This window comes from Camelus bactrianus, chromosome 31, assembly GCF_048773025.1.
Source record: "Camelus bactrianus isolate YW-2024 breed Bactrian camel chromosome 31, ASM4877302v1, whole genome shotgun sequence".
NCBI classification, from domain to species: domain Eukaryota; kingdom Metazoa; phylum Chordata; class Mammalia; order Artiodactyla; family Camelidae; genus Camelus; species Camelus bactrianus.
This window is the reverse complement of record NC_133569.1, coordinates 13,740,173-13,764,444: the sequence shown is the minus strand read 5'-3', so window position 1 is coordinate 13,764,444 and position 24,272 is coordinate 13,740,173. Positions and strand designations below refer to the sequence as shown.

The following is a 24,272-nucleotide window of genomic DNA, read 5'->3' as shown; positions in this document are numbered from 1 at the left end:
GCCCGGTGCTGCATCGTGGGGTCGCCCGAGGCCTTTTACTGGAACTTCACTGCAGCCTGATTTTTCCTCTCTCAGTCCTGCTCTGTCCCCTCCTCCTACAGGTGCTGCTCGGCAGGGCACACTGTCATAAATGCCGTGCGTCCCATTCTCTCTTTTAGAGTCAGCTTCCCTGGGAACCGATCCTGCTAAAATCCCCAAACTGCAGTTTATCTGCTTACTGATCACCTACCCGCTTGGAGTCATTTAACTTAAGAAAAAAAAATATAAGCTATAAAATTGCATTTCTAATCTCTTCCATCACACTGTCAGTTTCTTTTTGTCTCCAGTTTCACTGAAATGTAACTGACACATGACATTGTATTAGGGGAAGGCGGACAACATAATGGTTTGCTACTGTGTATATTACAAAATCATCACCACGAGTTACAAAGAGTGTGACAAGTTTTCTCAGAACCAAGTTGCGAGCTCAAGGACCTTCAATCTAGAAATGTCAGCTTTCTCCTACTGCTTCCTATTAATAGAATTAAAAGACAAACTATGGGCCTTTTTCCCTCCTATTATATGTTGACGGAATCTGCGAAGAGCTATAAAATGCCGACTGGAAGGACAACCCAAAATAAATTTAATAACAAGCACAGATCTACAAGGAAAGTCCTTTGTAATGTTTTCCAGGGCGCCAAACTTTTTTAACATTACGTACGGGGAAATATTATATGAAAAAAATCACTTTACGAGGCATTAGATAAGGTCTTTCCTATTTTAATGAATGTCATATAGAAGGAAATGTTCGATATAACAGTTTCACTGAACTGCATTGTTGGAACAAACTGCACTTACTTTGGATTTTCAGCTTTAATCTTGTGAGAAATCCATTTCTAAATATCTCTGGCAAGACATTCAAGGTTTATTTTTTTCGCAGTGTGGATTTTAACTCCACAGGTCCAGCCAAGCTCGCATTTGTGGTATTCTACAGGTTAATTAAAGGCAAACAAATTGACGAAATATCAAATGTTGTCATTTTCATTTGATTATTCTTATGCCCTGAAAAACTGGGTGTGTGTGACTTTGCTCAGTTTTAAATTACCCTCAGCATTTAAAAACCACCTGGATGGGTTCAAGGAGTAAGGTGAGGCTGAGAAAAACAGGAATTAATGAAGACCATATTTTGATGACAGGCCTATAAATGGATGGTTTCTACACATGCAGTTGGCACCCACAGATTGAATGATGCTAATATAAGCAGACACAGATTGCTAGAGTGTTTTTGTGTAAAATGTGGCTAGTTCCTGCTTCCTTCGCTATGCTAGTGAATGCCAGGGAGAAGGTAAGCTGTATCTGAACGTTTTGTTGACATCGTTGGACACATGCTGAGAACGTTTCCAGGGAACACTGCCTGCCATGTGCACTTAAAATGTCCAACTTCACCGACTTAATCACATTTTTTAAAATGATTTGGTTTTCCACATTCAAGATAATAGTCCTCTGCTATTTTTTAACAACTTTGGCGTATAAGATATGCAATAACTGTTTAAAAATAACAGCATAGTCTTCGCTACAATAAATCATTAAATTTAATAGGTCTGGATGGTGACAGACGGCTGATTCTCCTCCAAGGTCAGGCATTTATCCTCCCTGGAAGCAGGTAGGAAAAATCCATGAGCAAATTTCTTTGGATTTTCTACAGAGGTGGGTTCATTCAAAACCAAAACATCTTTTTGAGTCAAGAAGATAGATGGCATCAAAGTGAGAAGAAAATAGTGAGGTGTTCAAGTGTGGAGAAATATCCCCACTTTCTAGGAACAGCAACTAAAGATCCCTCAGAAGTGTGGCAACAGCAGGATGCAGGCACTTCACTTCCTCTGTCCTCAACATCACTTCCTGTCCTCAACATCACTTCCTCTTTCATCAACATCGCTTCTTCTATCATCAACATCCCTTCCTCTGTCATCAGCATCACTTCCTCTGTTGTCCGCAGCCGTTCAGGTCTCATCTCATCCAATATTCCTCATAATAAGCCGTGAAGATGAGGCTGGAGGGACCACCCCAACCCCAAGAGCTGAGGGAACCCTGGGAGACCACACAACACATGTCTAAATATTTAAGTTTGACAGCAAGCTAACAAGCTGCTAAATAAAATATTTAATATGTTCTATTCTCCTCCTTTAACAAATATATCTTCTTAACAACAGAATTTAAAAATACATATAAAGCTGTAATTTGGAAGAAGACTGAAAGTAGGCAAAATATTTTTTTAAAACTGGCTTTGACTTTTATTGTGCACATCTGGGGATTCAGCTGATGGGCCAGCAATGTTTGGGGGCGGGTAATAAAACACAAAACTATCACCATTTACTTTTTAAATTATATATTTATCTCAGAAAATGTCTGCAAATTCACTCACGTTGTTACAGTCATAGTTTCCACATGGTCAGTTTCTATCTGCAGCCAAATCATGTGATTTTTCTTGAGTCCTCATAATTTTTAAATAGTTTTTTTTTTAATTCATTAATAGGGAGAAATTTTGTTCTGAGACAGTAGCAATTGGAATCATTAATCAAAATTATAAAGCAGTACTTAGATTCAGAAGTGAATATTTGAATTAATACATCTTGTTCAAACAGTCTAATAGAGATACTGGTGATAAATTATTATCACAAAAACATTACAAGATAGTTTAATTACAGGATATAAATGTCCATCACTTTTATCGGACTTTCAAAGTATCTTAAAGCAATATCAAGAGTCACAGAATATCTCTTAGTTTCTTCTTTTAAAATCATCAATGCTGGGTTAGTATAAATAAAACTAAAAATAGCAGTTTGGGATTCAACTTGTTCAGTTTGTTCCAATCTCTCTTCAAATGAGACCATAACTTGCTTTCTAACGGCCAGAAAACATTCTTTATAGAAATTCATTTTGGAAGTGTTTGTACATGAATCTTTTTCTGCATGGTCAGGAAATATTTTCATTTCTTCTTGTCATTTCCTTCTATTTTAATGAAATATCACATTTGTTATGTATTTACCATTAGTTGCTTGCAGCTTGGAAAAATCATTTTCTCAGAGGATTTTTTTTTTTAAGTTTTTTAATCCTTTTAAAAATGAAGTAGCCAACCACATCTTGTCTGTGTTGTTGGTCATTATCTTTTGTTCATATTATTAAGAGCAGTGTGGAGAGTCCACATTCAAAATTAAATTCATAACTTGTTTTCCCCTAAAAGCCACAGTTTGATTTTTATTTGGAGCATCTCAACATAATTTTTGAAATCTAGTTAAACTGAATAACATTTGCTTTTTTCTGTGTTTTCTTCTCTGACTTCCTTACCGATAAGTTAATGATCCACTTTGAATTCTCCATCTGAAAGTGAAGTCCTATTTTGCATCATTTTTTATTCATTTATATTACATGTTCAGCCATTCTATTAACAGATTTGGAAACCATTTCTACTAAATTCAAAATTTTTCCATGTTTTCATGTTTTGTATAAACACTAGGGAGAAGTTCATAAACAAAGGTACACACTTTCAGCTCTGAAATGAGAAAAGTCTGAGAATCCAATGTAGAACATGGTGACCGTAGTTCATAACATTGCTGTAGAATTGAAATTTGCTAAGAATAGAACTTAAATGTTTAAATATGTACATATGTATGTATAATATATATTATATGTACAAATGTGTGAGTTGATGGATGTGTTAACTGGAAGGGAGGGATTCCTTCACAATATCTATACATATATCAAATCATCATGATGTAGATTTTAAACATCTCACAATTTTGTTTCTCATACCTCAGTCAAGCTGAAAAAAATTAGAGCTGTAATGAGCACCACTGCGCTCATATCAGACACATGATATCATCTTTTAATATTCTTTTAAGGACACTGTAACACTGTTGTGTGTATTCTGCTCTAGAATTGCTTCTTTGTTGAAAAATATCAACTGTCACTCATTCTGTCTTTTTTGTTGTTGCTTTAGTATTTGTTAATTTTGTGGGCGGGTGATATTTGATGTTCTTTTACTCAAGGATGTGTGTCCAATCACAAGTGTCCTCATTGGTCAAAGCCAATTGGTTGGGAAATATGTAACAGCAGCAACAAGATACTTTGAACTTTGAATGTAACAGCTGGTTTGAAAGAGTCGGGGTTTAAAGTGAAATATACGAAGCATGGAGGATTTTCAGAGCAGTGAAACCGCTCTGTATGACACAGTGATGATGCACACATGTCGTTACGCATGAGTCCAAGCCCACGGAACATCACCACACCGAGCATGAACCCTAACGTGAACTGTGGACTCTGGACCAGAATGATGTGTCAGTGGAGGTTCACCCATTCGAACAAGCCTAGCACTGCTGGGGGGACACTGATGATGGGGGACACTGTGCATGTGTGAGGGCAGGGGGGTCTAGGGGAAATCTCTGTACTTTCTGCTCCATTTTACTGTGCACCTGAAGCTGCTCTAAAAAGACTGTCTATAAAAAATGAAATAGAAATTTTCTGCTGTTTTATCCAATGGAAAACTGTGATCACTGATGTGAATCAGATTGTGCTTTGCTAGGAGCATTTTCATTCGTGTCAGGATATGACTGCCATTTTCCAGAATCCCCATCCAATAAACAGAGTCAGGTTCCAGGGGCTATGACTTTCTTCCCCAATTTGCAGATTTTATGAATGCAGTTTTCTTCAACTGCTAACAAGCACACAAGAGTTATATTTGCTGTCTCTGACTTATGAATCTGATATCATTCTCTCTTTCATTTTCATCGTTTTGATCAGTGGTTATGGCTTCATTTAATGAGAATTTGACATAGCTGACCAGTTCCAGTTGTGGATTTAAGGAGAGACGTTTCCTTGCTTATTTTCAGTAAATCTTCTTTAAGTACAGAAATTTCCTGCTTGCAAATTTTACATGGGCCATGCTGTACAGAAGTCATCTCGCTTTCCTGGCTTCCAGTGATTTAAATTTGAAGCATTAATTTGAAAAACTTCTGTCTCTTCTTGCTTTTTAATTTTTATCCTATTTTAAGTTCAACCTTGGAATTTTATAATTTTTCATGATTCAAATTGTATACGTTCTAAACGATCTAACACAGGCATTAACCTTATTTGTTATCTGTAAAGGGCCAGATAATAATTATTTTCGGCTTTGTGGCTGCACAGTATCTGCAGTAATTACTCAGCTATCTGCAAATAGCCAGAGACAGCTCATAAAAATATAGGCATGAACGTAGCGCAATAAAACTTTAAATATAACAAATGGCAGATCAGATTTGCCCCACAGTTTGCTGACCCCTGATCTAAAGGGTTAAAAAACAAAACAACCATTTTCAAAGTGTAAAAATTTTCCAAATGTAAAACTCCTTTTCATGTTTCTTATTTTTCCTCTGATATAGAATAATATATTAAAATGAAATGGCAAAATGGACATAATAATCAATATCAAATTTTAAATCGGAAGCTAGAAATAAAACTGAAATTATAGTTTAATTTTTGAAAATATAATTACGTCTTATTAAATACTTTTAGCAAAATAAAACGATCACGATCAAACTGTTCAATGTCCACCCAGCTGCCAGGGTAAAGAACCAATGTCATGAGAAAGACAAACACCCGTGTGGTGTCCCTTACGTATGGAATCGAAAAGTGAGAAGTGAATTCATAGAAATAGAGAGGAGAACGGTGGTTGGCAGGGGCTGGAGGCTGAGGGGAATTAGCCGACACTGGTCAAAGGGGAACAGCTTTCAGTGGTTAAGAAATCACATGAGGTGATGGCTGTGTTCATCAGCCTGGCTATAAAAATCATTCTGTAATGTATGAACATATCAAATCATCACGTCACACACTTTGCGCAATTTTATTCATCCATTACACCTCAGCAAACTGGGGGGGGGGAAGAACTGATGTCATGTTTGCCATGTTTCGTCTAGACTTCTGTATACATATGTATTTGCTAGCGCTGTGAATTAGTTACCATTGCAAAATGCTGCTCACTGGGTGCAAAGCTTGTGTCCACCTCCCAAATTTACGACAATCTCCAGGTCCAGGAGTAAGAACACAAGCCGGGCAGTCTGCGCCGGTTGCCATAACAAAACGCGGGCCGGGTGGCTGCAACGATACAAAACTGTTCCTCACAGTTCCGGAGGCTGGCAGTTCCACCTCGGCATCCAGCAGGGCCCGGTTTCTGGAGAGGACCCTTCCCGGCTGCAGACAGATGCCTCTGGCCGCGGTCCTCACGTGGTCTTTTCTCTGAGCCCTTGAGGAGGGAGAGAGAGCTGGGGTGAGCTCAGTCTGCTGTCTCTTCTTATAAGGACACTGGGCCTGTCTGATCCCGGCTCACCCATAAGGCCTCGTTGAACCTTAATCACCTCCTTCAAGGCACCAGCTCCAAAGACAGTCACCTTGCAGGGGACGGGACTGCAGCGTCTGAATTTGGAGGGACACGGTTCAGTCCTTAGCAACAAGGGACAGGGATACAGACACTCGGCACTCCTGGGACCCAAATACTTCGTGATTCAAGAAAATGTTCTATTTATGTTATTGGATAGAAAGGATATGCAAATTAATTTATTTTGCACCACCTACGTATTTTTATCCTATGCTCTCAAAGCTGTGCCTGTCTCTGACATTGGCAGTGATAAAATCCACAAGCCTTCATGGCTTTGGGACAATGGAGTCTTTTGTTTCATGGACACAGAGCAAGAAAAGTGGAAAAGCACTTCCCTGGAACTGAAGGGGGTTTATGATATACAGGGTCCTCTGAAGGGTGAACCAGGTCAGGGCCCCCTTTGGCCTCGTCTGAGGCAACCATTTCTACAAGCATTTCTAAGACACATGGAAAGAGATTAAGCAGCTTGCTTAACTTTGAAAAACGCCTTGAAAAATCTAGGGCTAGACAACATTTTTAAAACCAAATTTACTATTCATGGCAGAATATCAGGTCCTTATGTCGACCAATAGCAAAGGCACTTGGGCAAGGATGGAGGTTGGAATCGCACTGAGTGGCAGTACCAAGCACAGATTAAAGTTCAACGAATATATGTTGAAAAATGGCTGGACGAACACTTATACAGCCTTATAACTTATAAATACCCAAACACTGCAGACTGAAAGTCATTTTATAGTCCAATAAACGAAGCGCAGAAAGGTCAATTATGGCCCAATGGGACTTCACAGTTAATTGATTCAATACAAATGTCATGGTAACTACTGTTTGAATACAGTGGTCCTTGGTTACTTTGTCATAGATGTCAAAATTATTAACCCAAGAAATATTCATCTCTTGACATAGGGGATGGAGAAGCCTCTTGAGAGACACTTCACCTTTTCAGATCTAGTAAAAAACTAGGTTTTCAGGGGAAATGGGAGCATTCAGACCAGAGTGTGAAAGCTGGAACACAGCCAGGCTGCGGTCGCTGAGAATTCCGTGTACCTTTCCAGGGCTTCCCCCACAGTGGGGCCCACAGTGGCAGCCATGGGGCCCTTGGGAGGGACAGGTGAGGACACCAGTGTTGCCGTGGGATGCAGCTTGCACCGGGAACAACAGAAGCGTTTTTGGATGCCTTGTATTAAGCCTATTTTCCCAGTTGTATGATTTCCTATCACCAATAATAAGAAAGTTGATGATGCACTGATCATGAAATTGTCCTCGATCCCTGATGAGCTCATTTCTTTTTTGGAACTAAATAAAATGTAAATTCACTGGAGGATAAATTCTTCTATTCACTTTACCAATAGCCCCTAAAAAATTTAAAGACTCTCCAGTAAGATACAGCTTTAACGAAATTTTAATGGTTATAAAGGGAATAGGCGATTAAGGAATCATGACAGAAGGGAGGAGTTGCTTTGTGGTCCTAGTGTGGACAGCAATTTTATGGGAAATTATAGCCCTTTGGGAGCTGAGTCATAAAACGCAGCCTTCCAAATCACTGAACACAGATCATCATCGTTTGCAAAAGAGAAAGGAGGGAATCAAAGATCCTGGCAACAATGCGTGGCTGTGATTTTTGGTTTCTCCATAAGAGCTCACACCAGGACAGGTAACTGCAGCAAATAAAATTATAAATGGCTCAAACCGTGATGGAAAGAAACGGGAACCGAAGTATATGTTCTATATCATGGCTCGTTCTTTAGGTCTGGAGAACTTAGGTCAAATGCAATTGGATCTTCCATTTAATATCAATCTAATTGAATTTGCCTTATAAATGAAGGAACTCATTTCTCTAATTGAAAGAGTTTGTTTTGCTACATCCGCGCAGCCATGGAAGACACACGTGCAGGCACCTAGACAAGATAGGAAAACATATGTCTGTCCCATTGACTGGATCTTATTAGACTTTTAAAAGGATAAATACATCTAGACAGATTTAACATGTGACTTTTTTTTTCCAGTGCATTTGAATTTTAAGAGTATAATGTGTAGCACTTAGATTACCGTATCCTGGTGGGAAATCCTGAAGCAGGATTTTCTCTTTAAGGAAGAGATTTATAAGATCCTGTTCATCTTTAAATTAAAAGCCGCACAACGTGTTAACTTTTAAGGTACTCAAATTCACCCCTGGAAATAATTCAGGATTGAGCTGGTTAAGACTTTTCCATTGTAAAAATGAAACTTAAATAGACTATTGCTTTTGCTGCTCAAACAGTGCCCAGAAAAAAAAATTTTAAAGAAGATGATTTTTTTTTTTTAAATTTTGAGGTTGTAGCATCATGCAGTGTAAAAACTCTAGGCTGGCGTAGAAACACTCAGGTTCTAACTGCTGCTCTCTCACTAAACGTGTGTCCTTCAGACTTTACCATGTGAGCATTTTCTCCTCTAGGCAAGGAGGTAGTTAAATTGTCAGTGAATTCTCACGTTCTGTGTTGCTTCAGTGACTCAAAGAGGGGCCTCAGGCATGTGAGGGAAGAGAAGTTAAGGGGTCTGACGCCAACCTCCCTTCAACCTGACCAGCTTCCGTTTACCTGTCTTACATATCAGGTCCTCAACTTCTTGTAAAACCTGACTGGAAAGCAAGTACTGAATCTGACTTGCCTCCCTGAGGAGGGACGATTCTCAAGGCAGGAGGCTCCCCGCGATGTAAGAAGGGTGCTCAAAAGATGCTGAGCAGTAGAAGCATTTCTTCGTTTCTCTTTTGATTCAAGAAATTTTTATTACTGCCTACAATGCACCGGGCTCCTCTGGGGCTGGGATAACACAGTGAATACACTCGGGTCCCTCTTTCGTAACGTTTTTACATTCCAATGCAGCAGACAGACAATAAACAAGTAGACAAATAAATGTCCACCTTGTCAGACATTGACTGAACACCCAGGTGAATTCAGAAGGAAGGGGATGTTCCTAGAAAAGAGCCGCTGGGCAGACAGTATCCTGGTTTCCACTCCCACCGCCCGGAGCTTCTGTGACTGACCAAGAATGTCACGCACATCCACTCCTAAGTCGAGTCAGATCTTCAGATGGCTCAGCTGACGCTACAAACCCATGTAATCTTTCCTCGTGACTGGAAAGTGCATGTAATACTGACCTTCCGAATGCTAAAACATTTCCAAAGGACAGAACACTTTTCAGCCGCGGAGATAGCTCCTATTCAAATTGAGAAGTTTATAAATAGGAACCTGATCTTATAAACAACCAGCTGTGGATTTCATGTATCTGGGAAATTATTCTGCGTTTTTCTCAAGTATGTATTTTCCTTGGCACGGTGGGTAAGTGCCCCCTAAACACAGCCCTGAAAATATACGTCAGGTGGATTCTGGTGATAAGAATGTGGAGAGAGGGGCTGCTTTCCACGTAGCACCGTGGTGAGCTTGAGGGCGGTCGTGCAGAACCAAAGCCTTACAGGGCTAAGAGACTACAGATGAACACGGTCTATTTTTACTAGCAAGGTACACACAAGAAAGGGAGCTCTGTTACCTCCTGCCTGCAGAAGTCCTCCCTGGCACCTGGGGATGCGTTCTGCATGTCAGGGCATCCCAACGCAGCACCGCCTGTATTCCTCTTGGCCTCAATATAGCAGTTACCTGGAGATTCATGTTTACCCCAGAAGAACATACGGGAACAGAAAGTACAGACCGGCTCCTGTTTTGTTCTGTTCTGTCCTTGAGACCAGCGCAGAGCCTGGACCACAGCAGGAGTGTGACACCTAGCAGCTGTATTTGCCTTGTTTGATGGTCTTTGGCAGGTGACCTCCACTCTCTGAGTACTGGTTTGCTTAGGGGTAAAAATGAAGGTGATTATAATCCTGACTTCAGCAGGTTGTTATGAGGATGGAAGCCCCTTCACAAACATCATTCACTGATTGGAAGGAATCTGACCCAAAGCAAGCTATTTATGGACAGAGGAGTCACAGGGGATACTGCACGAGCCGGCGGTCCAAGCCACTGCTCTCGAAATAAGCAGGAGGTGAAACCTCACTGCTCGACAGCCCTCCCTCCCCTGGCATCTGTGTGGTCACTACGCCCTGGACATTATTAGCATTTTTTGAATACGTGTCAACGTATTTATACATTCATTTTCACTACTGCCTGTCCATTTGTCTGTAACAAGGCGTCCACACAATTTATTCGGAGTCAGAGAACATCGTTTTAGTTTACTCTGTGCTACGCATTTAGGGACTTGACCACACTTTGTAACGCTGCAATGAACAAAAAAAATCTGGTCCCTCTTCGACTGAGTTTATTAAACCGCTTTGCTCCAGAGCATCGACATTTGCTATTTACCTATTTAACGTGCCAGCTCTGCTCCCGGCTAATTCATGTCCTCTATCCTGAGATGTTAGTCGGTAAAGTAAACATATTATTAGAAGCAATTTATAATATCTATATAGATTAAATGTGTCATTAAGAAATCATTCCTCTGCTTCAACTCCTTATGGAAATCAAGAATCACAACATTCCATCCATACCATAATTTTGAAGACATGATTCCAAAACACACGCACACACCCTTTGGAAAGAGCAAGTATCCGTGAAGTTCCAGCAGACACATAAAATCCCTTTTTAAGCAAAAAGAAAAAAATTATTCAGAAATAACCCCTGAGGTGCCAGCAGAACTCAGGGAAGTATTACTATTAAGAGGAGAATGGCACAAGCTGAGCGTTATAACTGTACTTACACATGATACCAAAGCAGCCCCTGGAGAAAGGAAACACCATTTTTTTTAAGTCATACTCTTCAAAGATGTATTATTTAATAAGTAAAGGCAACATCTTTCTTTTGAATCTTTTAGATGGAGAAGAGAAGAAAGTTCATCAGGTAGAATTTAAATGTATTGCCCTGAAAAAAGATATCTGACTCTTGCCAAACCCCCAAATGTGTTTAACATAAAAATTGAAGTTCTTTGAAAAATAACTTGCATAATTAGAACTTGTACTGGCTTGAAGCCATTTTTAGAAGCTTACTATTCAAGTGATTTTTCTTTTAAGTTCAGCCTTTTGTTTGGGGTTTTAAATTTATTTTTCTTTTCTTTTATTTTGGTGGGGGAGGTAATTAGGTTTATTTCTTTATTTTTAGAGGAGGCACTGGGGATTGAACCCAGGACCTCCTGCATGCTAAGCATATGATCTACCACTTGAGCTACATCCTCCCCGCCTCAAGTGATTTTTTTTTAAATCTTCAATGAAAACTACTATCCCAAAATGCCCAGAGTATATTAAATGTGGAGCAAATTCTCTGCTGCCAGGAAGACATTAAAAGCAGTTTCGTTGGAAATATGTTGATAATGCCTGCACCCTTTCAAATAGACAAGGTGAGTTTGCTACCCAAGTCACAAGTCCATCCTTAGTGAGATTATAATCCTAAATCTTTGCTCTCAGTGAGTTCTTGGGAAATTCAAGGGTCTACTTAATTTGACACAAAGCAAAACGTCACCATTTACTGTCAGTGATCGCAACGTGGGCACCCAACAGTGGCATGCTGCACACGTCGCTTCTTGAATTGTTGCCAGCTAACGTGCATTTTGTGACATGAACATCGCCAGGGAAACTCAGAATCCTTCAGCCACTTACGTCCCACGTTAATGCTCCCCAGAGGTTTTATTAAAGGCGCCAGCGTTGCTCCCCATTAGGAGTTGTCATGCAATATTTTATTTTGATATTTTACTTCATTGATTTTCATCACAGTTTCCTACCTCGGTTCCAGACACTATGACTGCATTCATAAACTTGCATGTAATATGCATGTGAAATCATATTTCCTCCTTGGACACGTTAGCAAAATTCCATCTGTCTGCTCCTTTTTAAACTGTTAAGTTTTCCACATTGAAAGAAGAATTTGGTTACAATTACCTACTTCGACTTTTCATCAAAATAGCGTTTTTAGTTGTATATAATACTGTTCCATATTCTCCCTCACCTGAGGAGTTTAAAACAGTTCATACACCCAGATACTTCTACAATAAACCTAAAGGCATAGTAAAAGTCTTTTAAAGTTGAAAGGAATTCTTAGAGATTTTTCTAACCTAATCCCTTCATTTTTCAGATAAGAAAGCTCAGCTAACAAAGATTAGAGAAGTAGGATGGGTGAGAACGGGAAATCTAGGGCCAGACAGCCTGGGTTCTGGGCCACTCCCTCCGCAGCCTCGCTGTGTGATGTTGGGAACTTAGTTCACCTCTCTGGGCTTTTGTTTCTGTGTTGTAAAATTATGATATTAATATATCATATTATCATGATATGATATCCGCTCTAAAAGGTTTCCATGACAATTAAGTGAGCTAATATATTCATTACCATGAAGAACAGTTCCGGCCCATTTCTGCAATTTCCATGAAGAGGGAATTTCCTCAAATATCCCCGACCATGACTTTGGAAGAGGAGCTAGAGCAGGGTAGCCCAGATCCTTTCTGTCCCTGTGTCCTGGGATCAGCTGCCCACAGAACACTCAGCTGCTGCTCCGTTCTGCTCATCTTAGGTTGCCCTTCAATGGAAAATCTCACAGCCGACCAGCGTGACCAAAGACTGGATGCAGAAATCCGTCTAAGTCCAGGGTTCAGTGTTTGAAGCCTGCTGCTGACATTGTCTGACAACGGTTTCATTCGTCCTAAAGGGGATATTCGGTTCTCCCCATGACCAGTTTTGTTTTCTCTCTCATTTGGTTCAGAACTCTGGCAAGAAAACAGCCCCACAAAGCATGCAGATGACAGAGTTCTAGATGAAGTGAACACACAATTAACATTAGTGTTACCACCGTTGCTCAAAATCACCTTCACATCAGTGTCAAAATTAATATTCAGCCCAGATTGCTTAGTTACAATGCTGAATTTTAGTACGGTCGGTTTACAATGTAGTGTTAGTTTCCGGTGCACAGGCATGTGATTCAGTTATACACATATATGTATATATATTCTTTTTCATTATAGGCTATTACAAGCTATTGAATATAGTTCCCTGTGCTCTGCAGTAGGACCTTGTTGTTTATCTAAGAGTACTTGTTTCCAATTTCTTTTTCCCCTCTTATAGGTGAATATTTTGAAGTTAGAAAAGTGACACAAACTATATTAAACAGAAATTCGATGTGCATAGTAATGGCCAAGTATTCGATCAGAGCTAAAAACTGCACATTTTTGCTCTCTGAACGCTAAATCTCAATTGCATCGATCTGTTTACTGGAATTTTCAGACTGTTGACCACTATCATATAGATGAATGTTCAAAGCATACACTGCATTGGTCTGAAGGACAGAGGCAATTGATAAGGTGACAGTAAGAGGAATCAAACAACATCCAAGGGGTGGGGGGGTGGAGCTCAGTGGTAGAGCACATGCTTAGCATGCACATGAGGTCTGGGGTTCAATCCCCAGTGCCTCCATTTAAGTAAGTAAAAACCTAGTTACCTCCCCACTCCCCCTAAAAAAATACATCCAAATACAGTTAATCATTTTAGACTTAAGCATTCGACTCAGCCACTTGGAAAACACTACCATCCATAATATTTGGCATGAAGTTTACAGTAACACCGAGATTCAAGTCCTCATACCACTACCCATGAGCAATATGGCATTTATTTAATATTTCGAGATCCTTATCCTTCCTGGAAGGTGAGGATAAAGTTCTATCTCACAGAGTCATTGTGAGAATCAAGTGAGACATTTCAGTTGTGTATTGGGAGGTTAGGGACGGGTGTGAAAGCATCTCATAAACTGTAAAGTGCTAAAGAGACAGTGTTTCATATACATTTTTAATTTGTATCTAAGGTACGCGGAACTAGGTGCATCATAGTTCTTAATTCATAGCACACATTCAGCCCTGGTCCAGACTTGGCCCACCTTTATTTAGGGTAGATTATTTAGTTGGTATTTTTAATAACTTAATAGGCAGTCATGGGAGGAGGGTATAGCTCAGTGGTAGAGGGCATGCTTAGCATGCATGAGGTCCTGGGTTCAATCTCCAGCATCTCCATTAAAAAATAAATAAATAAACCTAATTACCTCCACCTCTAAAAATAATAAAAATTAAAAAAAAAATAATAAGCACTCATGAAATCAACCCTCACAACATAAGCCAGCACCCTGGTAACAACTCACACCCGGCCACGCTGTCCCCTCTCCCACCCCCTACTTCCCCACTGAATCCTGCGCTCATCACTCCCTTGGTTTATTTTTAAACAGTCTGATCAAGTGAGTGCTGCTTTCCCAAAAGAGTCTGTGAGTTTCCAGAACGTACTCTATGATTTCGACTTCTTTTGCAGCCATCATATTGCACTTTAAATCAGAAATCTAAGACTCGAGTCTGCCCTCGGCCAAGGGCGCTCTCAAATGTCATGAGAGCTACAGGCCTGACAAAAGGGTTCAAAATAACTTATCAGAAATAACTCACATAACTCCGGGATATACAGAGTCTGTGACTCATACCTCATTTCAATTATGAGCCCTCAGGAGCACATAATCAAAAATCTTTCAGGTCCTGAATCTCACTCCCGATAACTCAGCCACGTAAGTCTTTGCTGAAGCAGAAATGCCCCTCACCCCTCGCAAAAAAATGTTTCTGTCCCGACACAGCAAAAACTTAAAATGCCTTAATAATATTTTAAACCTATTTCAGGATTCTAGAATGTTTTCCATGGATGCAGCTGCCCCTCGGGAGTTCTGTGGCCAAGGTGACCGCTTCTCCATCTTGAATCCAGGTTTGACAGTCTTCTGTGACATCCACCAGTTAGGGGGTGATACACGCAGGTTTCAGACAAACCCAGTCTCCAGTTAGGAGGTGATACACACAGGTTTCAGACCAGTCTTCAGTAAAACAGCGAGGAAAAACAGCGCAGAAGTCTGACTGCACTGTATTCCTAGCAAAAACTTGGGATTCCGCATAATTTAAATGATGTGCTTAATTATCTAATCATTCTAATGCAACTATATTTTGTACTGACTTCTTGGAAGCCCTCACTGAAAAAAAAAAAGGAGCCATTGATAATATTTTAATAGTCAAGCTAATTTTGGAGTTGATGACGATGTGGGAACTAAAATGCCTACCTAGATAGGAAGATACTCTTCTAAAACAGAAATTTGTAACTGAGAATTTTTTGAGAACTGTATTACATTCCTCTGTGTTTAGCTTCTGCTTCCCGCAAATGTGCACCTTTAGAAACTGATTCTACTTAATCAGCCCTCGGCGCGATCTGGCTTCTTTGAGAAGCTTTAAATAGGACTGACCAGGCTTAAGCCCAATTTGGGTTCATTTGGCCTGATTTGCAACATCCACAAAAAGCACTTAACTTCTTGCTTCCTTATCTAAGTGAGATGCTGTTTAAATACTCAAGAACCAAAAAGCAAAACTGCTGAGCCTACGAAGAAATAAATTCTAAAAATCTTTCCGTTTTCCAAAAAGGTTAAAAATTTCAAGTTCAGCATGTGCTCATACATGGAGGAATGACTCCCAAGGTGTGCAAACATGGTGACAAAGACTCCCCCAGGCAGTCCCATCGTGAGACTGGTTACAACTTGACATGTTTGAACTCTCCACACACTTGATGAACTTCCGGAAAGTTCTACCGGTCATCATTAACCACTAATGAAATTTTACTCGGGGAAAAAAATTACAAGCCGTGGTCGAACTCTGTTTAAGTCTGAGGGAGCCAATTCCATGAGAATGATTGCCTTCCTATATAAGAGAGTGCCACAGAAAGGCTCAGAAACAAATCTGTCCCCAACAGCTAATAATTCACCTATTATCAAACCCTCTCCAATCATAATACCCGAGTCCCAACTGCGAGCCGGCAAATATGTGACAAAACAATTGATGAATTGCAGTGACCAGCCGAATCGGTGATGTGCCTTGGGATTTGGGAGCTCCGCCCACCCTACGTGTGAGAAGAATTTATGAAGATAACATGACATGCTAATATATTTTTACAGCTTAAACAAGATATTCCATGCCATTTTTGAGCACCACACGTAGTTTATCAATATAACTCCTAAGACCTTTATCCCCTTTTGTTCCTTTGCTGCTGCGCATAATATAATTATCAAAAAGCTTCAGGCTGACGAGTGGAAGCGTTGGAATCCTAGACAGAAGCTCTTTTTTCCCCCCTTGCTTTCTCTATGTTAGTTTCGTTCATTGGTCCATTTTGTTGTTTTTGTTACAATTGTCTTAATACAATCTTCAGCCACAGTAGGAAAAAAAAAAAAAAAGGCAAACCTTTTGAGTGGCTTAGATGTGACCTTTGAAAACCTTTATTCTTCTATCTCCATTTGGATGGGTCAGGTGGTATGTCAAATCCCAAAAGAGCTTTGGCCGGCATCCAGGCATCTTTCAGGGAGAACTTGGGGTCACCACCCCCGTAGGAGAAAACTGTTAATTCGTAGGTAGAGAGACTGGGGCACCGTCCTCTGCCCCCGCGGGCGGTGAAGGTCAGCTCAGTCCTCAGGGCTGTTCTCATTCTCTAAGGCGTTGGAGCAGTTAATTCTGGAAGCGTCCCTCAGGCATCTCCGTGTATAAACATACAATGTATGTGAGTTGTCAAGAAAACGCCTGTAAATTGAAAGAGTTCACGTGCATCAGGCCTGGCCCTGCTTAGGATAAAAAAAACAGGCAGCTAACGTCTGGTGAGTCGTGGGTCCCTGCCTGGCAACGGCGTGCGTTCCCTGAGTTCGTTCACTCGGTCCTTACACAACCCGGGGAGATAGGAATTGTCACGATGCCCATTTTCTAAATGAGGAAGCAGGCTTCTGGAATTTAAATAAGGTTTCAAAAAAAAGAAGAAAATGCAATGGGGAGGCTTCTGAGAAGTTATATGCAGGTTGAATTTTTAAATATATCAGATGATGTTTCATGTGTATCAGAGAGGCATCCTGATTTTTAAAAATACGGCTATAAAGTCTTTCCTTAAAACTAAAAAAAAAAAAACCAGGAAGAGGAGGAGGAACTTGAACTTGAATCCAGCTCACTCCAAAATCCACGCTCTCAAGAGCGAGGCTTCGCGGTTTCTGTAAAATTCATACCCATTTCATGTCGCTCTGAAATTCCTCAAAGATGAAGCAGGCACTGGTTTGAGATTTAACCGTATCACAAATCTTTTAAAATCAAACAGGGATGAGCGATGTCACCATTGTTGTGAATAATGTGATTTTGGAAGATTTACTGAAGACCTCTCCACTTCAGCTGACTCGTGTGTACAAAGCTCCCAAGATTATTAAGGGGTCAATGAGGTCACATGGGTGAGGACATGGTGAGAAGCCACAAACGGAAGTGTTTTCCCCTTTAATCCATTGAGAGATGTTCAATAGTTAAGATAAAACTCAATTTGAAAATGAACGACCTTACACGTGTTTTCTCTCTCAACACCTTGCACGTTGCAGGGAATTTCATAAAGATCTCTTGGAGGAAATGGCATGTTTCCAGTCAGGCTGGGAGGAAAGGCTACCAGACTGGAACTTCAGTGATGACCTCCTGTCACACTTTCATGGGTGTCTGTGCAGAGACTGACACTGAGCTCCCAGTGTGTGCTCTCAGGCAAGAGTGTATCCCCTTCTGAAACTGAAATTTCAAATAACCAGTGCACAACAGGTCACCTCAGCCATCTGCAGAAGCACCGCCTTAAAGAGATGTGCAAATGCATTGCTTTTGGAGAAAGGTGTCTTTTAAATCCTCAACCGTAGGTCTGCAGCTGTCCCTTCCACTAGCCACGTTGACTACTGAGCATTTGAAATGTGGCTGGTTCAAAATGCGGTCTGCTCTGAGAGTGCAATAAACATCAGTGTGGAAATGCTCAGGATGGAAAAAAGCAAATGTAAAATGCCTCATTAATAATTTTATATTGACTACATGTTGAAATGATTATATTTTGGCTATAATATTAATATATATGACATATATGAAGATAAATTCATATAAAAATTACCCTCACTGAGCTTTTTTTTTTTTTTTTAGTTTTTAATGTGGCTACTAGAACTTTAATAATGTGAGCATGCATGGTTCACATTATATTTAATCATTCAATGCTGGACTAGAGTGTTTCCCAAATCTAATCAAGACAATTAAATAATATAAATTATTAGTGCAGAAAGTGTAAAAAAACAAGCAAGTACAGAATCTAGGAAATAGATTAAAAATCACTCCATACCTCCTCGACTCTTCAGAGAGGGTAGACCCTAACATTTAATGACCAGTATTGCTTAGTGAAGTGGAAATAATTCTACAAGTAAAAAAATTTAATTGTATTAGTTTTCTCGGGCTGTCATAGCAAAACACCACAGACAGAGGGGCTGAAAGAACAGAAATTTGTCTCTCACAATTCTGGGGGAGCGAGTAGTTTGGTTTCTTCTGGGCCCTCTCTCCTTGTTTACCCGGGTCTGCCTCCTCCCGAGCCCTTACATGGTCTTTTCTACACACCGTCTAGGTGTGTGTCCTGATCTCCTCTTCTTATAAAGACGCCAGTCCTGTTGGACCAGTGCCCACCATAGTCACCTTCATTATCACCAGGTACAGCCACCTTCTGAGTTCATGGGCGGGTTAGACTTCAACATAGGAATTTGGGGAAGAACACAGTTCAGTCCATAACGATCATTCAGCTACAGCAGTTTCAAGAAAAATCCATTACAAACCCTGTTTCCTTTTTCTGATCACAGAAATTGCTCATACAGACATAGATTTCCTAAGTGACTCTCCCTAGCTAAAGAAAAAACTCTCTACAAATGATCAATATTTGTAATCCTATATGCATCTATTTCTCTTGGCGGAAATCGTTTGAGCTTCTATGTTATAGGTCAATCCCTTGCCAGTCTTTTTATCGGTTTCCCAGATTCCCCCCGGGGAGGCAACACTTCTCTCCAGACATGATGGAGCCATACGGGGCATCGGTACACGGTACGGCACAGGGCAGACATGTCGCCCAACACTCACGTAAGCTGGGCTTTGAGTTTTCCTGTGACACAGTTCTTTCTATGATCTACTGAAAGCATTTTTCAGTAGCTAGCTGGGTTGATGTTGTGTGGTAGCGAAGGGTACCAACAGTCCTCCGCATGGCCAGACTCGAGGTCAAAACCCCGATCTGCTGGTTCTGAACTGTGTAACCCAAGGCGGGTGCTTGGACTTCTCTACACCTCAGTTTCCTCATCTACCATGTAAGAAAAATAACGGTACCCTTCATCACAGGGCTGTGATGAGGACGAAACATCCTGATTTAATTAACTTCCTGCTCCAACAGATGAACAACCAGTTCCCTGCGTCCTCCTCACCACCTGACACCTCGGTGGACGACAGACAAGGAGCCTCTCCAATGCAGCAGCTCACTTCAGGAATTCTGTATCCAGACACAGTGCTTGGTTCGTGACTCAGGATCCTGTTCCCATTAAGAAACATAATTTTGAGTTATAGTTGGAAGAAAAGTAGCACACACACACAAAAAAAAAACAGATTATTTTTTGGAAAGAGGCCTTTGAAAATGGCACACAAATATCTTATAATAGAAGAAGAGGGGACAGAAAACTTTGCTTCATGAATTCCATCCATAGGTGTTTTGGATGGGCGCAGGGAAAAGGGAAGAGGTAGTGAAGTTTACTAGAGACTCGCCGGCGCAGACATGGGGCAAATTGACCCCAAAGTAATTCACTCAGAGGTGAAACCAGAGCCTTGAGGTGAGTCCGGCTTTCCTGACACATTAGGAAAAGGTGTGCGAACTAAATCTGAAAAAGCAAAAGCAAAATCAAATTGTCTAACTTACTAGCAGGAAGTAACAGCTTTTATGCTCCCACCCCCATCCCTTTTCTGTTTCTTAGGATCCAAGAAGAATTTGAAGTCTTGTCAACAAGACAAGCGGTCGGGAATGAAAACAATCGTTACAGTCTTTAGAAGGGCTCCAGTAACATCTGGCTGGGGCCACATGCTTATTTAAATCTTTCTTGAAAAGTCTTTAACTTGGAAAAGGGAAGCATTCAGTCATTTCAGAAACGGAGAATATTAATGAGCACAATTATTTTACTTTGTGACATTTTATTAAAAAAAAAAAAAACACATCCCACTATGTAAATGTTGATTCTGTAGTCGATGGTGAAAACAGCTCATCAAAATGCCTCAGTGTGTGTATTTCTTTTCCCAGAGACGAGTCCTTCTGTGTACTGTTCGTAAGTTTAAAGTGATCTAAACTGCATTCGATGACATCTTCAAAAAACCAACAAAGATGTTTTGATCCGGATTTCAAAGAAACAATTTGTCTCAGTTTGAGTCACAGGGCACTGTCTCTTCACTAAGCCTGTGCCAGAAATCTTGGAATTGCCATAGAACAGTAATGTATCTGGCCTCCAACCTTACTAGGGTTTTTAAATCTGTGGCCAAAATAAAGATTAAAATGCTATTATTAGGACGTGGCTATTGGTAATGGCCACTGGATATAGACAGACTTTCAGTTGGGTTCATAGTTTAATCAGTGAATGCCTACACCCTCTTGGTCCCTTTGCGTGTTCAGTGGAATTTTATAACCATTTATAAGGGACATCAAGGGACCAGATCCCTCAAACTTCTCTAGATGGTAGATAAATAGATGATAGATAATGATCTCTTAGCAAACATTAAAAATAAAGGAGGCCACTCTGGTCAAAGACAAGGAGAGCAGGACCCCCTAAAATTGAGGACGGAACTGAGAACCTGGAAGCCCACCGCCCCGCATCCAGCCGAACATTCTAACAAGTACTGCCCTTGGCTTGGGCCCCTGAAAGGAACCAGTCATTCCAGTTACTAGTACACAAATATTGCTGTAGTTAAAATGACTTTTTTCACCTTTTTTTTAACCAGCAAAATTTTTTCCATCCTATGTCAGTCAAATGATCCCCCAGACATGTTGATTTACCCAAACCACACTTGAGCTCTTTGAGAAAGCATCCAATGATTTCGACTGGAATAGAGCTAGTGAAGAGGGGAAAAAAAAAGATAAAAATAAGCTAGGGGTTCAAGCTTCCACGTTTGTGAGGCAGACATGAGCTTTGAATCAGTGGGTATAACAGTTCCAGAAGAGTTCTCAGTAAGAACTAAATGTTTGCAGGCGTCTTGGTTTACCAACAGGAGCCGCACTGTGTACAGGGAGCCCCCCTCCTCCTGAAATCATTCTACCAGCATCAGAATTGCCGATGATAAATGTCTTCAACAAGGTGCAGAAGCAAAATTTCAAAGGCATATTTTCAGGAAATAAAACATTTTTGGGGGGACAGAACTAAGAAAAGTAAATGGAATTGACGTGAAAGTAGTTCCACAGATGCAGGTTGACAGACAGTTACTGTGCCCCCTCCTGAAAAATATGCAAATTGCTTTGGGCTGTTTGCAGTTTCTCCTTTCAACTGAAAGTATCCCATCTCTTACATCTAAACCATCACAATGCGGTCATAACCTTTTTTCTTTACAGATTCCCTGCTCTCTGACTTTCATCGATACCTGGAGTCAGTCTCAGAGAACCTGCTTTTTCTCCCCACCCCGCCCTCGCCCCATCCAACCTGAGCTTCCCCGTCTATTCAAATATTCAGACATTCTCCTGTGAACCTCTGTTGCTTCTTGCCCTTGTCGATCTCTCTCCTAATGCATGGACTGAAAACCCTGGGATCAATATAACCATTGATCTAGTGGCTTCTACCTCAAGTCCTGTGAAGACAGTCACATAGCCGTGAAATCAGGCACCAGGAAGAAATAGGGCTTCCAGTTCTGATCCAGACTTTGGGGACAAGGAGCCGTCTTGTATGTGTCCCTGGACTGCTGCTTTTCCCATTACCACAAACACCTTTTTACTATTTACATTGACTACTTCTCAGACTCCTTTTCCAAACCCCAACTTTCTCATTTGCAGCAGGTTATCCTATCCTCTTCTTAACGTACTTTCCTACCTACATACCTACACCGCCTTCCATCACAGAGCACGAGACATCCCGCCTCCTGCGCACAGCCAGTCCTGCGACCCGCGTCTTCCACCGCCCCACTCAGGCTCCGGCTCTGCCGATCCAGTCGGCTTTCCCCTGTACTCGAACCCCTTCCTCTGCTTTGATTTCACCCTCCGAATATGCAATTTCAAGCCTCTCCCACGTGGACAGAAACAAGACCTCTCTCCAAGTCGATCTCTCTCATGTCCCCCATCTGTTCCAACCAAGTTTCTCAAGAGTGGGCTCTGCCTCCCGCTTAGATCTTCACTCACTGTAATTTGGTTTCTTTCTCCACTGCTCTACAAAAGCTGTTCTTTTTTCTTCTCTTTTTTTTTTTCCAATTTTATTGAGAAATAATTGACGTACATCCCTGTATACGTTTAAGGCACACAGCATGATGGTTTAATTCACATATCCTGTGAAATGATTAATTGCCACAGTAGATTCAGCTAACATCCACCTTCTCATATTTCCTTTTTTCTTTTTTTTTTATTGAAGTACAGTCAGTTACAATGTGTCAATCTCTGGTGCACAGCATCACGTCCCAGTCGTCCATGTACACACATATATTTGTTTTCATATTCTTTTTCATTAGCGGTTACTACAAGATATTGAATATAGATAGTTCCCTGTGCTATACAGAAGAAATTTGTTTTTTATCTTTTATATATAGTAGTTGTTATCTGCAAATCTCAAAATCCCAGTTCATCCCTTCCCACCCCGTCGCCCAGGTAACCATGAGTGTTTTCTATGTCCGTGTCTACTTAAATCAACAATAAACCATGTAACAACCGGCCCTTTAATTTTGTACGGCAATTGTCTTTCAAATGATCCAGATTAGTTTACATTCAGCCTGGATTGTGTGACTCCCCATGAACCCCCAGTCTTCCTTTTCCTCACCTTAGCCTTTCACATCATCCTCCAGGCCAAAGTATGTAAGAAATTTTGGGTCCAAGTAAACATCGATTTAATGTTCATAGGAGCTGGGAGTTAATATGGCGATGATTATTCAAAAACACACATTCTTTGAAATCTGACATTTAACTTGAAGTAGTGATAGGGCCTTCTATTAAAGATTAAAACTTTCGATTAAAATATATATTTGCTTCTCTTTAAGTTTTTCTGGCTTGAGGTAAGCATAACCCTTCTAATCTTAGCAACACTGTACTTAACAGTCTCAGATCTTTTTACCACCACCATCCCCTTTTGCTGCTATAGAAGGAATCCTAGCATCTCTCCCTTGCATTTATCCACTTTATTTCTCTTTCCTCAAGAATTTTACCCTAAAAAGCTTTCTGGCCATCCCTATTCCTTTTCCACTTACAAGTAGTGAAGGGGCTGAACTTTTCAAAAACAAGAGCCAGGGGAAGGGATGTTAGTAAAGTGTATCCTGCTAACAAAAGAAAGATACAGGGCTAGCGTGTTATCAGGGGAAAGCTTTTAACTACTTTTTGAAGAGTTTTAATAAATATTTAAAAATTGGTTTTTTGGAATAACTTGTCCTAGCGTCATAAAACAGATGTACTTTGGAAGAAAAGTGAGCAGATAGGCAGAGGGCAGAGGGCAGTAAGGAAATCCCCAATGCACTCAGGGCAGAGTGAGACACACACCAAAGATCTGGAGTTCAGAGCGACCGTGTCCTTTTACTCCCTCCCAAGTCTACACTTCACAACAGAAAAGAGAAAGTGAGCTATCCTAGAGATCACCCTTGCCGTGTCACAGGAGGGTAAGGGGAGGAGGTGGAAGACACACGGTGTCCCCTCTGACCTATTTTCCTGTGACATGTGTCTCGGTGCACGGGGCACCACAGTGTGACCTGGGTGGAGATGTCACACCACTTCTCAGAACGCTCTCTGGTTTAATCATTCGGATGCCGGGTAGCTCTGATATCTGCCCTTTGGCTGAAGACAAAAGACGAGAAAAAAAATCCCAGCCATAGGCAAGGACAGGT

The 24,272-nt window shown here is 40.8% G+C and overlaps 1 long non-coding RNA gene across 14 annotated transcripts in view; it reads right to left on the bottom strand.

Moving 5' to 3' along the window:
- The window catches only part of LOC141575701 (uncharacterized), a 136,747-nt gene that overhangs the window by 26,970 nt on the left and 85,505 nt on the right, over positions 1–24,272 (bottom strand). The window contains exon 4 of one of the 14 annotated variants that reach the window (XR_012503416.1): positions 5,836–6,253. The exons of the other annotated variants lie outside the window; for them this stretch is intronic. This is a non-coding gene — a long non-coding RNA (uncharacterized LOC141575701). Of the gene's footprint in view, positions 1–5,835; positions 6,254–24,272 lie in introns of those variants that run through there. 14 annotated transcript variants of the gene reach the window in all.